Raw genomic sequence first — 13,571 nt, 5'->3', positions numbered from 1 at the left:
GTTTGGTGCTTCTAAGATTTTGCTGAGTCTCTGTTGTCTGAGTGGAGAAAGCGTAAACGCCTGAGAGTTTACATAAGCCACTATTCCATGTGTGGTTATCGGATGTCCCAGAACTGCATGTGCAGTTTACTGGAGTAGCTTGGCTACTGCAGCTGCATGATTGGTGCATTTGTGATGTCTCTTTCCCATGTTGTCTAACATAATGCATAGGTACATAAGTATTACTCTTCTTCCCCCTTTTCTCTAGAACAGAACACCTTTTTCAACATCTTGTATTACAGAAACATCAAGAAAGAAAGAGCTGTCAGATAAATGCATCTAGACATTAAAGAAAAACACAATTAGAAACAACAGACCACAACAAGAATCAAGTTTCTCATGCACAAGGGAGAAAAGCAAGTGTGACAGAAAACGTCCACCACGCTTCTCTTCTCAAAGGACTGCTTCTCCCATGCACCTTTTATTAAGAACACAAGTAGGAGGTGACAATTTCCAAACAAAGAGAAAGGTTCATTAGGGGGGTGTTGTATAATGACCCATTTGGGAAGATTCTAAGTTCAAACAGTATTCCTTCTTAGCTCAGGACAGTGTGTCATAAACCCCCTCATCCTAGTTGGGGATGAGAAACAGATGAACAAACACACAAATGCTTTCTAAAAAGGTAAAAAGGTCTATCTGAGTTAACATTTAAACAAAAACATTTAACCAAATACATTTAAACAATGATAAATAAAACAATTTCTTTTACACTATCATACTCTTGTGTGGCCAGCTCAGAGGCTGCATCCAGAGCCTGTTTTAGTCCAATGAAAACAGTTTCAGCCTCTGCCTAGTGCAGGTCGGCTTTAAGGTTCCTCCTATTTTGCTGTCTGACTATGTCGTGGAGTGGTTGGTTCAATCCTATGTAGTTGTGGACGTAATGTCTACTGCAGCCAGTCAGACCCAAAAAATGACAACAGGTCTTTGCCCTTCGTGTGCTTAGGGTGAGACACACAGCTGATTTATGGGCTGGGGAAACGCCAGTACCCAACTGGAAAAGTAACTTCTCCTAAGAAATTCACCTGTCTGTGGCACACCTGCAATTTTTGTTTGCTGACTTTAAACCCTGCAGCCGCTTGATGACTAAACATAATGCCTGTGGCTTCTAAACAAGCATCAACTGTTTCAGCTGTTAGCAGAATTCCAACCACATTCTGGATGAGAGTGACGTTGGATGAAGAGGACAGTCAGAAAGCACTGCCTTTAATACCTGATTAAAAAATTCCTGGAGAGCGGGCAAACCGTTGTGGTAAACGCGTGTAAAGCGAGAAGATGAAAAGATGTCCACACTCAGGGTGTAGAGGCGAGCAGGAAAAAGCCTTAGCGAGGTCAATGCACGGAAACCAGGAGTGCGAGTGGTCAAAATGTTCATTTCCAATAAGCAAATTGGTGGATAATTTACCAACCCAACATCTGTGGGGCCCTGATCCCACAGATGAGATGGCATTCAGTCAATTAAGGCCTTTGCCAGGGGAGAGTCAGTTTATATACAACCATGATGGCGAGTAACCTGAACGGTTTCCTAGAGTGGCCGTGTCCTCCCCTGCCATCGTGGTGTGATAAGTTTCAACCAGACTCGGGGCATCCGTTTGGGCCAAGGTGGGTTTCAACACTCCGCCTAATTTTTTAGCCTGATGTTTGGGATAGTATCAGCCGACATCATACGCCACGCCTTTTGAGAGGATGTGAGCAGAGCTTCTGCTACCACTCCCTCAGAGGCTTCATATATATTTTGTGTAGCGATCTGTCATTGCTGTCCTTCTATTTGGGCCTCGAAGGCTTCTTGGTACCAGGTTTTCTCATTTCTGTCATAAAACAAGGTCACGTGAGGGGGGTCAGGCAGGGAGATGCAGGACTCAAGGCTGGAGATCCAAGGTTCCCATGGCAGAAAAGCTGACATAATACCTTTATGCGCTTTGCTATCTGGAACTAGAAATCACCAGTACAAGTCTGTCCTCTGTTGGACAAACCAGCTACTGCACCTTGTGAGTGAGTTCATCTGCTCGGTAGTGGAGTGAAGTTCCATTTGGTTGAATGACCTGTAGCCCATCTGGGCTGCACAGAATGGTGCCCCCCAGCGTCAACAGCATGTCACAAACCAAACAGATTAACTGGTATTGTCGGTGAGTGCACAAAGTGGTGGTTCAAAGTCTGTTTGCTGATCTTAGTGCTGAAGGGCTTGGTGTATGGCAGAGTCTGTTTCATTTTTCTCGAGGGTTCCAGTGGTTCCATGTCTCCTGAGATGCCAACTCACTGCAGGCGTTTGGCAAAAAGGCCAGTGTCCACGCCCTCTCGGGGTTCCACCCCTACGTGGTCCGCCCACTGGACCTATGCCACCCATGAGGCTGGTCAAGTCTGTATGGACAGTCTCTAGCTCAATGGCCTGGTTCCTCGCAGTGATAGTACAGTCCAGCATCCGTTCCCTGAGTGTACCACTGGGAAGATGCCTTATGGGCGCAGGATAGGCAGTGTGATAGGCAGTGCGGCTGACCGGGAACGGCGGCCGGGTGCCGTGCTGGGTGGCTGGTCGCCGTGGCGGGGGCTGGGGGGGGCTTGGGGCTCCGGGGCCTGGGGTCGTCTGCCCATGGCCGGTGTTTCGCCCGTGGCCGGTAGTTGGCGCGTGGCCTGGCCCCCCGGGGATCGACGCCGCAGTCACAGCAGGGGTTAAGGGGTTCACTTGGGTGGGTTTATTTCATTATTATTATTGTTTTTATTATTATTATTATTATTTTTTTTTTTTATTATTATTATTACTATTATTATTAATTATTATTATTACTATTACTATTACTATTATTTATTTATTTATTTATTTTATTATTATTATTTAATTAATTTATTTATTTATTGGGGGGGGGGGCTGGGGGGGGGGGCGTGCTAGTCCTTAGGGAGGCCAGGGTATGAATGGTGGGGCTGGACCCCCTGCCCCTCCGTTCTGAGGGGCAGGGGGTCCAGGACCCTTCCTTGCTGGCTGTCTCTCGGCGCTACGAGGCTCTGGCCTCCAACTGCGGCTGGCTTGCCGTTTCTGGCTGCCTGGCCGCTCTGGGAGGGGGGGCGCCTACTGCGGCCGGCTGGGGGGCCAGTCGCTCGGGGAGCCTTCTCCCCCGGTTGTGCCCATCCGCCTGCTCCTCCCCACTCTCACCCAAACAAATATTGCACACAGGCACATAGGGCTCCGGGAACTGGATGGGAGGGGTATGCTGGCGGGGCTCACTGGGGATGCCCCTCTCTAGGTGCTCGTTGGCACCCGCCCTCCTCCCCGCTTTTTACTTGCATATTAGACACTGATTCATCTAGGGCCTTGTGGAGGGGGTCTGGTGGAGGGGGGCACAGTGAAACATCCGTGCTCACCTTTCGCTGGCCCCCCCCACAATTTTAACTTCCTCTGTAGACACACACACTGCATGCTAGCAGCACACACACAAACACAGCAAATACACACCACTCACAGAGGGACCCCGGAGTGGGGGGCTCTGCGGCTTGGCACCGGTGGGGCCCCCCCACACTGAGGACCTCCTATTTTACCTGCAGCACACACACAGCACTACCACACCTCCATACATGGGTGGGGTCGGGGGGGGGGCGGCCGGTCTTCAACCGCTTGGTCCTCTCAGGGCGGCCGGGCTTATGGGAATCCTGTCGGTTGCGGGAAGGGTCGGGCATGCGGCGCTGGGGGTCGGCCGGCTGGGGGGGGGGGGGGGGGGGGGGGGGTTACTGCTTGGCGGCGGGGGGTGGGGAGGGTAACCAGATGATTGTGCGTATGTGTGCGTGAGTGCATGGGTAGGACGGACCTGGGGCCTGGCTCGCTGGGACCCTCTGGGGCTTTCCCTCCCCATCACAGAGAGGGAAGGGCACTGAGAGGGTTGGGGAGGGGGGCTCAGATATTACGGCGGGGGTTGTAGTGTGTAGGGTTGTAGGGTTATGGGGGGTGGCTGTGGGTGCGTGGCGATCCCTGGGTTGCTTAGGTCGCGTGCCTGGGCTGGCTTGCGGAGACGGGGCGCCGGTCGGGTGGTGGCCGGCTCATGGGTTCCGGGGGCCCTGGCTTCGTCCCTGGCCTTTGTCTCGGTGTCCGGCGACCGGTGGCCCCCATGGCTGCCGCCTGGTACGGCTAAGCGCTCCTGTCTTGTGGCCTGGGCGCCGGACACTGGGTTCGCTTGTGCCTCTGGGCACTGGGGGGAGGCCCCTGTGGGGGAGCCCTCTCTGTGCCTGGCCGGTGGGGCGGGCGGTCCCCTCCTCCCCTCCTCCCGGGCTGCCTGGGTGCGGATGCTCGGGGGGCTCCTGGCCTGGGGGGCTCTCCTCCCCTCTCCTGGTCTGGCTGGTCTGGCTGGGTAGGATCTGGTTCCCCTTATGAACACACGGTTCACGTCGGCAGCATGCATGTATCCCCACCCCCACGTGCACGTGCACACTGCCACACTGCTCCCTGTCTGCTTCATCCCTCCTCCTTACCCACAATGTATTGATGGACAGAGTTTTTTCGCTCATCTTAGTGTCAGATTTTCACCTTTGATGTAATATTTGTCTTTCCAGCAGATCTGGTATAATTGTTACAGCTTAAAATAATAACTTATTCAAATCAGTGCTTGTATCCCCCACCTTTTCACCTCTTCCTTTTACTCTCTTCCACCCTCCCCTCACATTCTCCCCTCTCCCTCCCCACACACACTAAATTTAACAAATAAATAAAAACTAATACAACAAAAAGGGGATCATACAAATCTACACCCTGGTTTCTCGAAGCTATATAACCTCTTTTTGTGATAGTAAAACCTGTCCAACACAAAAAGCCTTCAGCTCTAATCTGTTTGCTAAGCTGTTGGACAGAACAAGTTAAAAAAAAAAAAAAAAGGCCAGTGTCCACACCCTCTCGTGGAACTCTTGAAATGCTTTTATCATTCATCTGGGGCATCAGTTACTCTTTCACTCCTGCAAAGTTTGTGTTAAATGACACAGACACATTGTTTGTCCCCTTCTTGCTTGCAAGCAAAACCTTTTCAAAAGCTTTTTCCCTTTTTTTTATGTCTTGTCTTCTCGAAACTATCTGTATGCCTGGAAAAGCTGGGCAGGAACTAACTGCATTTTTTTATAATCTGATTCCAGAAACAGTCTTCTGACAGGCATGCATTCCCTACTAAAGTCACATCACCCATTTTGTAGTTGTAGATTTAGGAGCTTTGAAAACGGCAGCTTCCCTGTCATCCAAAATCATTTTTTTTTTCTTTAGTGTGTATCTGTGTGCTGTACGTCCATCATACTGTTAGATAAGCAGTCTCCAAACGGACCTGATTCCTTCTATCTTGTTCTGCTTTATTCATTTCACTTTTCCCTATTTGAACAGAAATACAATTCACAATCTAAACCACACCAGGTTTGTTAAACTCAAAGGATAACACAAATAATATCTTTTAACAGTTTTCTCAAAACCAAAATAAACAACTTACCTTAACACTTAGACAAAATCAACCATTTCACTTAAATGAATCTTTTACTATATAACTAATATAAATGGATCGGTCTGAATGCATAAGTGTGCGTGTGTGACCATCAGTTGTGTTGTGTACTTGTTGACCTGTTTTGTATGTGGGCTTTTTTGGAACCCACATGTATGTTTGTGGCCCCCTTTTGGATTTATATTACTTATAACCTGACTGTAATGATTGTAAACATCCAGCAACTTGTTGCCTTATGCTGCTTCACGTTCTACCCCCCCTCCGCTTTAATCACCCTCCTACCCCCCAGACATCCCTCTCTCTTCTTCCCTTTTCTTATCCGTTTGGTCCAACAAAAGATTGTCATAAATAAAATAATGATGAATAAAGTTTATCCTAAATGACAAAAGGGGTTTATTTCCATCCTGGTGGAGGATTGCTCTTTCATGTGGACACCCTGAGGTTTCCTCTGACCACCCTCACTCTCTGCCTCCTTCAATGTAATGTTGTTATTATATTACCTGTGTTCTCATTCCCACATTGCTATAATATTGCTTGTGTCCTTATTCCCACCCTAATCTCTAACTATTTAAAACTATACAGCATGGGACTTAAATAGTCCCCTGGGTTTCAAAAGAAAATTGAAAACAACACTTGCTTTTTTTTAGAAAACGGCAAATATGATGTCATCGATATCACTAAGTAAAAATCTGACTGAGAGTTTTCCGACATATTAAAAAATAAATTTAAATAAGTTTTCTTTGCAAAAAATATTCAAATGTAATGCATTGTGGTCTATACCTAAATATCTTTGCAATCTAGTGAGCATCAGAGACATTTTGACATCTCTGATGAAGCAGTCGTGTCCCAACTTCTGGGAAAAGAAACCAACTGTTCCAGCCAATCAGAGCCCCCCAAAAAGCCATAGGTCTCCCTCTGGAGAAGGTTCAAAAAGGCTCTGACACCAGCAAGATGGAGGAAGTACAAAAGTGACACTCCTGTGGTAGTCCCGGATCAAAGCTGTCCAGAGATTTCAGAGGCAGCTGAAGATCTGCTGCCTCTGGATTGTCTGGATTGGCTGAAGAGGAAACATCTTAAGACAAAGAAAAGTCTGATGAAGAAGACGAGGAAATTTCAGATAAAGAAGATGTCAAGTGTTGTGATCAATCTGAAGACACAAGTGGACAGAAGATTTCCTTGTGGAGAAGACACTGGGACGTTGCTTTTGGAACTTGAAAGGTCACATCTCTGGGAGGGAAGGAGCCCGAAGTGGTGCAGGAGGTTGAAAGGTTCTGGCTAGAAATAGTCGGATCCACTCCACGCACAGTCTGGGCTCTGACAGCCAAGACACGTTCACCCACAACGCATAGCGCTTGTCAGTGTAGCAGAAACGCACAGCGTGCACGCGCACACGGACGGGCACACGCACTATTTAGCCTTGCACTCTCCCGGTTAGAACAGCTATGAACAGTCTTAACATCGTTAGCTGGAATGTGCGTGGACTTGGTTCTGGGCCAAAGAGATTGAAAGTGTTAAATCACCTGAATGATCTTAAAGCAGATATAGCTCTGCTGCAGGAGACCCATTTATCTTTATCAGCTGGTCATCTCCTGTGCTGTTCCCAGTATCCAGTTATGTATTCTGCCAGTTTCAACTCCAAACAAAGAGGAGTTGCAGTTTTGATTAATAAAAATGTTACATTTACTCATAAGGATACAGTTACTGACCCAGAAGGCAGATTTGTAATCATTAATATATCCATTCAGAACAAGGACTTTTGTATAGCGAGTGTATATGGCCCTAATGTTGACGACTCTTCCTTCTTTCACAGATTCTTCACCTCACTCTCAGCTCACTCTGACTCCACAATCATAATAGGAGGAGACGTCAACCTTGTTTTGGACCCTGAACTTGACAGACTCAGCACAGCAGCAAACCAGCGTACATGGCAGTCTGCAAGTATTCTAAAGCAGTACATGAATGATCTGGGTCTCAGCGACGCTTGGCGCTCATGTCATCCAAGCACTAAGGGGTTCACCTTTTTTTCTCCAGTTCATCATTCACAATCTCGTTTAGATTATTTATTAGTCAGTAACTCCCTTTTGAAAGAAATTAAAAGTTCCAACATTCATCCAATTATTATCAGTGACCATGCACCAGTTTCTGTTACTATTTCAAGGGAAGTACCCACACCCTCTGGCTCAACCTGGAGGTTTAATACGTCTCTGTTAAAAGACCAGGAATTTATTGAATTCTTTAAAAAAGAGTGGGCAACCTTCTTAGAATTCAACAATACTTCTGAAATATCACCAAGTATTCTTTGGGAAGCAGCAAAAGCAGTCATGAGAGGGAAAATCATCTCTTATTCAACGCATAAAAAACGCAAAGAGAAAGCAGATTTATTAGAATTAGAAAATAAAATAAAAACTCTGGAGACTGCTTATGCTGCTTCTGCACAGGAACACATACTGGGGGACCTGAAAAATTTAAAGCTGCAGTTAAATGACATCATCAATAAACAAACACAATTCCAGATACAAAGGCTTCGACTGGAAAGATATGAAAACTCAAATAAATCTGGCAAATTTCTAGCTAATCAGCTTAAAATTAATAAAGAAAAATCAACAATCACTTCTATTATGGACCAAACAGGGAATGTCACCCATGACCCGGTAAAAATTAATAATGCGTTTAAAGACTTTTATCAAAACTTATACACTCCACAGATCAATCCATCAGAACAAAGCATCAACTCATTTCTCAACAACATAAACCTGCCCAAGTTAAACGAAGATCAAATCACAAATTTAGACTCTCCGCTCTCGCTGTCTGAGCTTCATGAAGCTCTGTTACTTATGCCTAACAGCAAAGCACCAGGACCCGACGGCTTTCCTGCAGAGTTTTATAAGGAATTCTGGGAACAACTGGCACCAACGTTTTATAAAACGGTAAAATTTATCAATGAAAGCCAATCTCTACCACCTAACATGAACTCTGCCAACATTATCCTTCTTCTAAAACCAGACAAAGACCCCACGAGTCCTTCAAGCTATCGCCCCATTTCTTTAATTAATGCAGATGTAAAAATTATCTGCAAAGCACTAGCACAGAGAATAGAAAAAGTCACTCCTCACATAATTGACTTTGATCAAACTGGATTCATCAAAGGCAGACACTCGGATGACAATGTCCGCAGACTCGTTAACATAATAGACTTTGCCACCATCAAAAACCAGGAAATGACTATACTATCACTGAATGCTGAAAAAGCCTTTGATAGAGTAAACTGGAAGTTCCTCATTGCTGCCCTCCATAAGTTTGGGTTTGGAGAATCATTCATCAATTGGATCAAAATATTATATCACAACCCCAATGCATCAGTTAGAACTAATAAACAGACTTCCAACAGGTTTTTTCTTGGAAGAGGAACTAGACAGGGTTGCCCACTCTCCCCCTCTCTTTTTGCAATATTTATCGAGCCTCTAGCTGCAGCAATAAGACAGAATGAGAGTATTAAAGGAAATAAAACCAAACACAGCCATCATAAAATTAGTCTCTATGCAGATGACATATTACTGTTTTTAAGTAATATACATTCTGTAAATGAAAACGAAATGAAACGCCATTAAAATGGTTCAAAACATTAGACTCATCCATATCAAGCTTTCTATGGAACAATAAACCTGCAAGAATTAGTCTAAAAACTTTAAAATCTGCAAAAAGCTGTGGAGGATTAGAATTACCTAACTTCCACAATTACTTTCTTGCAAATAGATTACAATATATCTTAAAATGGTTAAAAAATAATCCAGAAACTAACTCATGGTTAGACTTGGAACAGGCGTTATGTGGAAAGATCAACCTGTCAGATCTACCATTTATTAGCCAAATAGTTAAAAAACAGGATTGTTTCAAAAGTATTAATATAAATGCCACTTTAACAGCCTGGTGGGAATTTCTCAAAATATCAAAATCATCAATTCAACCGTGCAAAATGACACCCATCTGGAACAACCCAGACATCCTCATAAACAAAAAAATTATCCACTTCCCAGCTTGGCAAGCAGGGGGCATAAAACAACTAGAGCACGTAATTATTGATAGAAGATTCATAACTCCCCAGGAACTTCAAGACAAACATGGAATATATAACTTCTTGGAATATCAGCAACTTAAATCAATTATTACTAAAAAGTTTAAATACAGAAACAACGATTTAAAGCTACCAGATGTAGTTACCACTCTGATCAATTTCTCAATGAATAAAACTCTCTCCAAAATATACAAACTTTTATGCAATTTAGATAACAATATTTCACTTCCGACAACAAAATGGGATGCGGATTTAAGCATCAGCACAGATGAAAGTTTTTGGTCAGAACTTTGTCTAAACACCTTTAAAATGACAAAAAGTCCAAATCTGCAGCTAATCCATTTCAAAACTCTTCACAGAATTTACTACACTGGACAGAGGATGTTCAAGATGGGTCTCAGTAACTCAGACATTTGTCAGCACTGTGACAGTAATCTACCCGACAATTACATGCATGCACTGTGGTTCTGCACGCCTGTCCAGGCTCTCTGGCGGCAGGTATGTGCCGATCTATCAGTCTGGCTTAAGGTTTCAATCACAGCTTCACCGTCACTTTGTGTGCTTGGTGACATGAGTGCCATCGATGTAGAAGGAGGATTAGCATCTATCATTTTCATAACTCTTTGCATTGCTAAAAAAACTATTCTAATAAATTGGAAAAGCAAAAAAAATATAAATATAAGTCAACACAGAAATCTGCTGCCTGATCATATCAGCTTGGAAAAAATGTCAGCCCAAAGTTCAAGTAACTTCGAAAGAATTCGGTCTCTCTGGTCTCCCATAGCTAACTCCGTGACTTAGGGGGTGGGGGGGGGCCTGGTCGTCGCTGCTCCTTGCCCTTCTGCCGTGGGCCGGGGTGGGGGTCGGGGCCTCCGGTGCCTGGCGGGGGTTGTTGGGGGCTCCGTTGGTCGGGGGGTCGGGTCCGGCGCCTGGGTGGGGCGGGCTGGGGCGCTGCGTGGTCCTTTGGGCTTGGGTGTGGGGGTGCGTGGTGGGGGGGTGGGGTGGTGGTCTGGCCTGGCTTGGGGGGGTGGTCCCTTTGCCTGTGCTGGGGGGGGTCGGCGGGGGGCGCTGCTGGGGGGGGGGGGGGGGCAGCGGCACTGGATGGGCTTCCCATCTACGCCTGGGTCTGGGATCGGCCCTTCCCTGGCTCTGGGGCGGGACGGGACAACCCTCTTGGGGCCCCCGGTCGCTCTGGGTGTCCTCCGCTTCGGCTGCGGGGTCTGGGGGGGGTGGGGTGGGGGGTCTTGTCGGCCCTGACCTGTGGGGGGGCATTCTGGGGGAGGGGGGGGGGTCCACTATTGGTACGGGGCAGGGGGGGTTGACGGGTCGGGGTCTCCGCTGAGGCCATCGGCGGTTTCCCCGGCCGGTTGGCTGCCTCGGCCCCGTCGAGGCCTGACCAGAGCTCTTCTAGGGCCGGCGTTTGGGGGTGGGGGCCTGGGCTTGCTCCGGGGGGGGCCGGCGCTTTCTGGCTCCTCTCTCTCTGTGTGGGGGGGGTGGTGCTGGGCCTGGGGTGTCGGCGCCTCCGGGGGTGGGGCCCCTGGGCTGGGTGGGCCTGGGGGGGGGTTTACTAGGCAGTGGCCCCCCTCCTATGGTTGCCGTATGGAGTGGGCCCCCCCTTTTTCGGTTTTATTTGCACCTTAGACATGTAGGGCCCTTGGTAGGGGGGGTGCTTGGACATCACTGCCAGCAAGCAGCGGATGTCCTCCTAGCACCCTACCCGCCAATTTTAACCGCACCTTAGACATTTAGGGCCCCTTGGTGGGGAGGGTGAGGGGACGTCACTGTGAGTAATCAGGAGATGTCCCCTTAGTGCCCTACCCGCCAATTTTAACTGCACACACACCCCTCCCCCCTCAATATATACATCCCAACATAAACACACACACATGCACACACACACCATCTCAAACACACATACACGCACACACAATTTGCAAGGAAGGTGGGACCTGGGTCCATCTGTCCCCTGCCTCTTCCCTGGTGGGGGGTGCGGGCCCTCCTTTGCAACGGCGGCCGTGTCCCCGGGGTGCCGGCTTCCTGGGCCCGGCGGTGCTCTCTCCGCGCGGTGGGGGAGTTCACATTACATCTGAGCCGGGGGTGTCTGGTCCCTGGGGGGTGGGTTCTGGTCCTTGCTCCTGAGTGCTGGGCCCCGCCAAATTTCCAACTGTGGCCGAGCCTGGTCGGGCCATATTTATAACACCCCTTGTGGGCCTTCTTTTTTTCCCCGGGGTTCCCCCCTCCTGGGCGGGGGCGGCGGGCCCCCTGCCTCGCTCCTCCCTGGACCAACCGTGGGCCGGGCGGATGGTTGCCTGGAGTGCGGAGCGGGTCTCCCTTGGGGGGTCCTGGCTCGTACCTGGGGTTGGGGCGGGGGGATGCCCGGAACTCCTGGGTGGTGGTGGGGTGCTCGTTTGGGGCTGTGGGCGTCCTTCTCCGGTGGGGCTCTGCGTTGGGTTCTCCCGGCGCGGCGGGGGGGCTGCTCTCCTGGTTGGGCTGGGGCGGCGCTCTCTTTCCCTCCGTGCTTCCCTGGCCTCTGGCTCTGGGGGCCTTGCGGCGGCCCTGCTGGCCCTGGACTGGGTGGCGGGCTTGGTCGCCCGGGCGGCGGTTGTTCCCTGCCGGTTCCCGTGTGGCGTTGGGGGGATTCCGGCTGCCGCTGCTGCTGCGGTGGGGGTCTTGGGGTGGGGATGGCTGGGCACTCTCCCTCCTTCTTTTCACGTTCCACCATCCATTTTAGAAGAACATAAAACCTCACCTGAGCACTGGTGTTAGCTCACCTTTGCACTAATAGCTTGCATGACTGAATGACTGAAATATTTCACACTAGTTGGTTATCAGGCATAAGTATGCGTGTGAACACTATCTGTTTTGTGTACATGTCGACAGGTGGACATTTTTGCAGCTAGCAGGTGTGTTTATAACATTTGAGTGTGTGTGTGGACAGGCCCCGCCCTTTTTGTACTGCATTTGAACCTTACCATAATGATTAACAACCAGTAAACTTGTTGCTGTATGCTGCTTCATGGTCTTATCCCCCTTCCCCTCCTATTATCACCCCCTACCCCCCCCTCTCTCTAGCGTCCCTCTCTCTTCTTCCCCTCTTTCCTTTTCCGTCCGGTCCAACACCAAAGATTTTCAGACATGATTGAAATTAATAAAGTTTGGCCTCAATTACAAAAGGGGTTTATTCAGACATACCTTTGGTTTGTCAGAAGATTAATAACCCCTCTTGTTAAAGCAAAATATGTCCAACACAAGAGGCCCTCAGCTCTCGTCTGTCTGCCCAGCTGTTGGACAGGACAAGTTAAAAAAAAAAAAAAAAAAAAATGAAATGTCCTTGGCTGTCATGAGATGAAGGCGTTCCCTACAGACATGGAACAAAGTTCTCTGTGAGCCCCGCCCACTTTGAGTCTGATTTAAGGATGAGACTCAGCCTCAACCAGCAGAACTTCAGCTTCAGCTGCTCTGGTGAGTTTTCTTGATGTCCTGCTTTCATTCATTTGATTTTTTCATCAAACGTTCTTCTAGAATGTCTCCATTTCTTTCAAATGATGCTGTGGTCTTTGTCCTGTTTTAGTTCTTTAGAAAGTTCTTGGTTTTTGTGTATTTTCTACAGACAAATGTTAGGATCTTGGTGTGTTTTAGGCTAGGAGTTGGTTAAGATTGTTGGATTTTCTAATCTTTTTCAGTCTGGTCCTGCTCCAGACCGTCTTCAGAGGAAACAACTTCTCCCAGAAGTCTAAGGGAAGAAACTTTTGCTCCTTTTGCAACAAGCTCAGGTTTGTCAAATGGATCAAGTTTGAAAAAGTCATTTGGTTCTGCTGTGTTTTTATAATGAACAAAGCAAAAATATCTGCTTCTTTATCTTCATTAACTGTCATTCTAAAAAAGACATTTTTTCTGTTTTAGAGGTTTAGCTTCAAGTCAACGACAACATGTCATACGAAGCACCACTCATCATTGTTGGTGGACAAGGAGGATACCCGTTCAGTTTTAATGGTGCAGAAACTGGATCT

This window comes from Oryzias latipes, chromosome 19, assembly GCF_053564925.1.
Source record: "Oryzias latipes strain Hd-rR chromosome 19, Olatipes_Hd-rR_3.1".
Lineage (NCBI taxonomy): Eukaryota > Metazoa > Chordata > Actinopteri > Beloniformes > Adrianichthyidae > Oryzias > Oryzias latipes.
The sequence above is the reverse complement of the archived record's forward strand: the minus strand, read 5'-3'. Positions refer to the sequence as shown.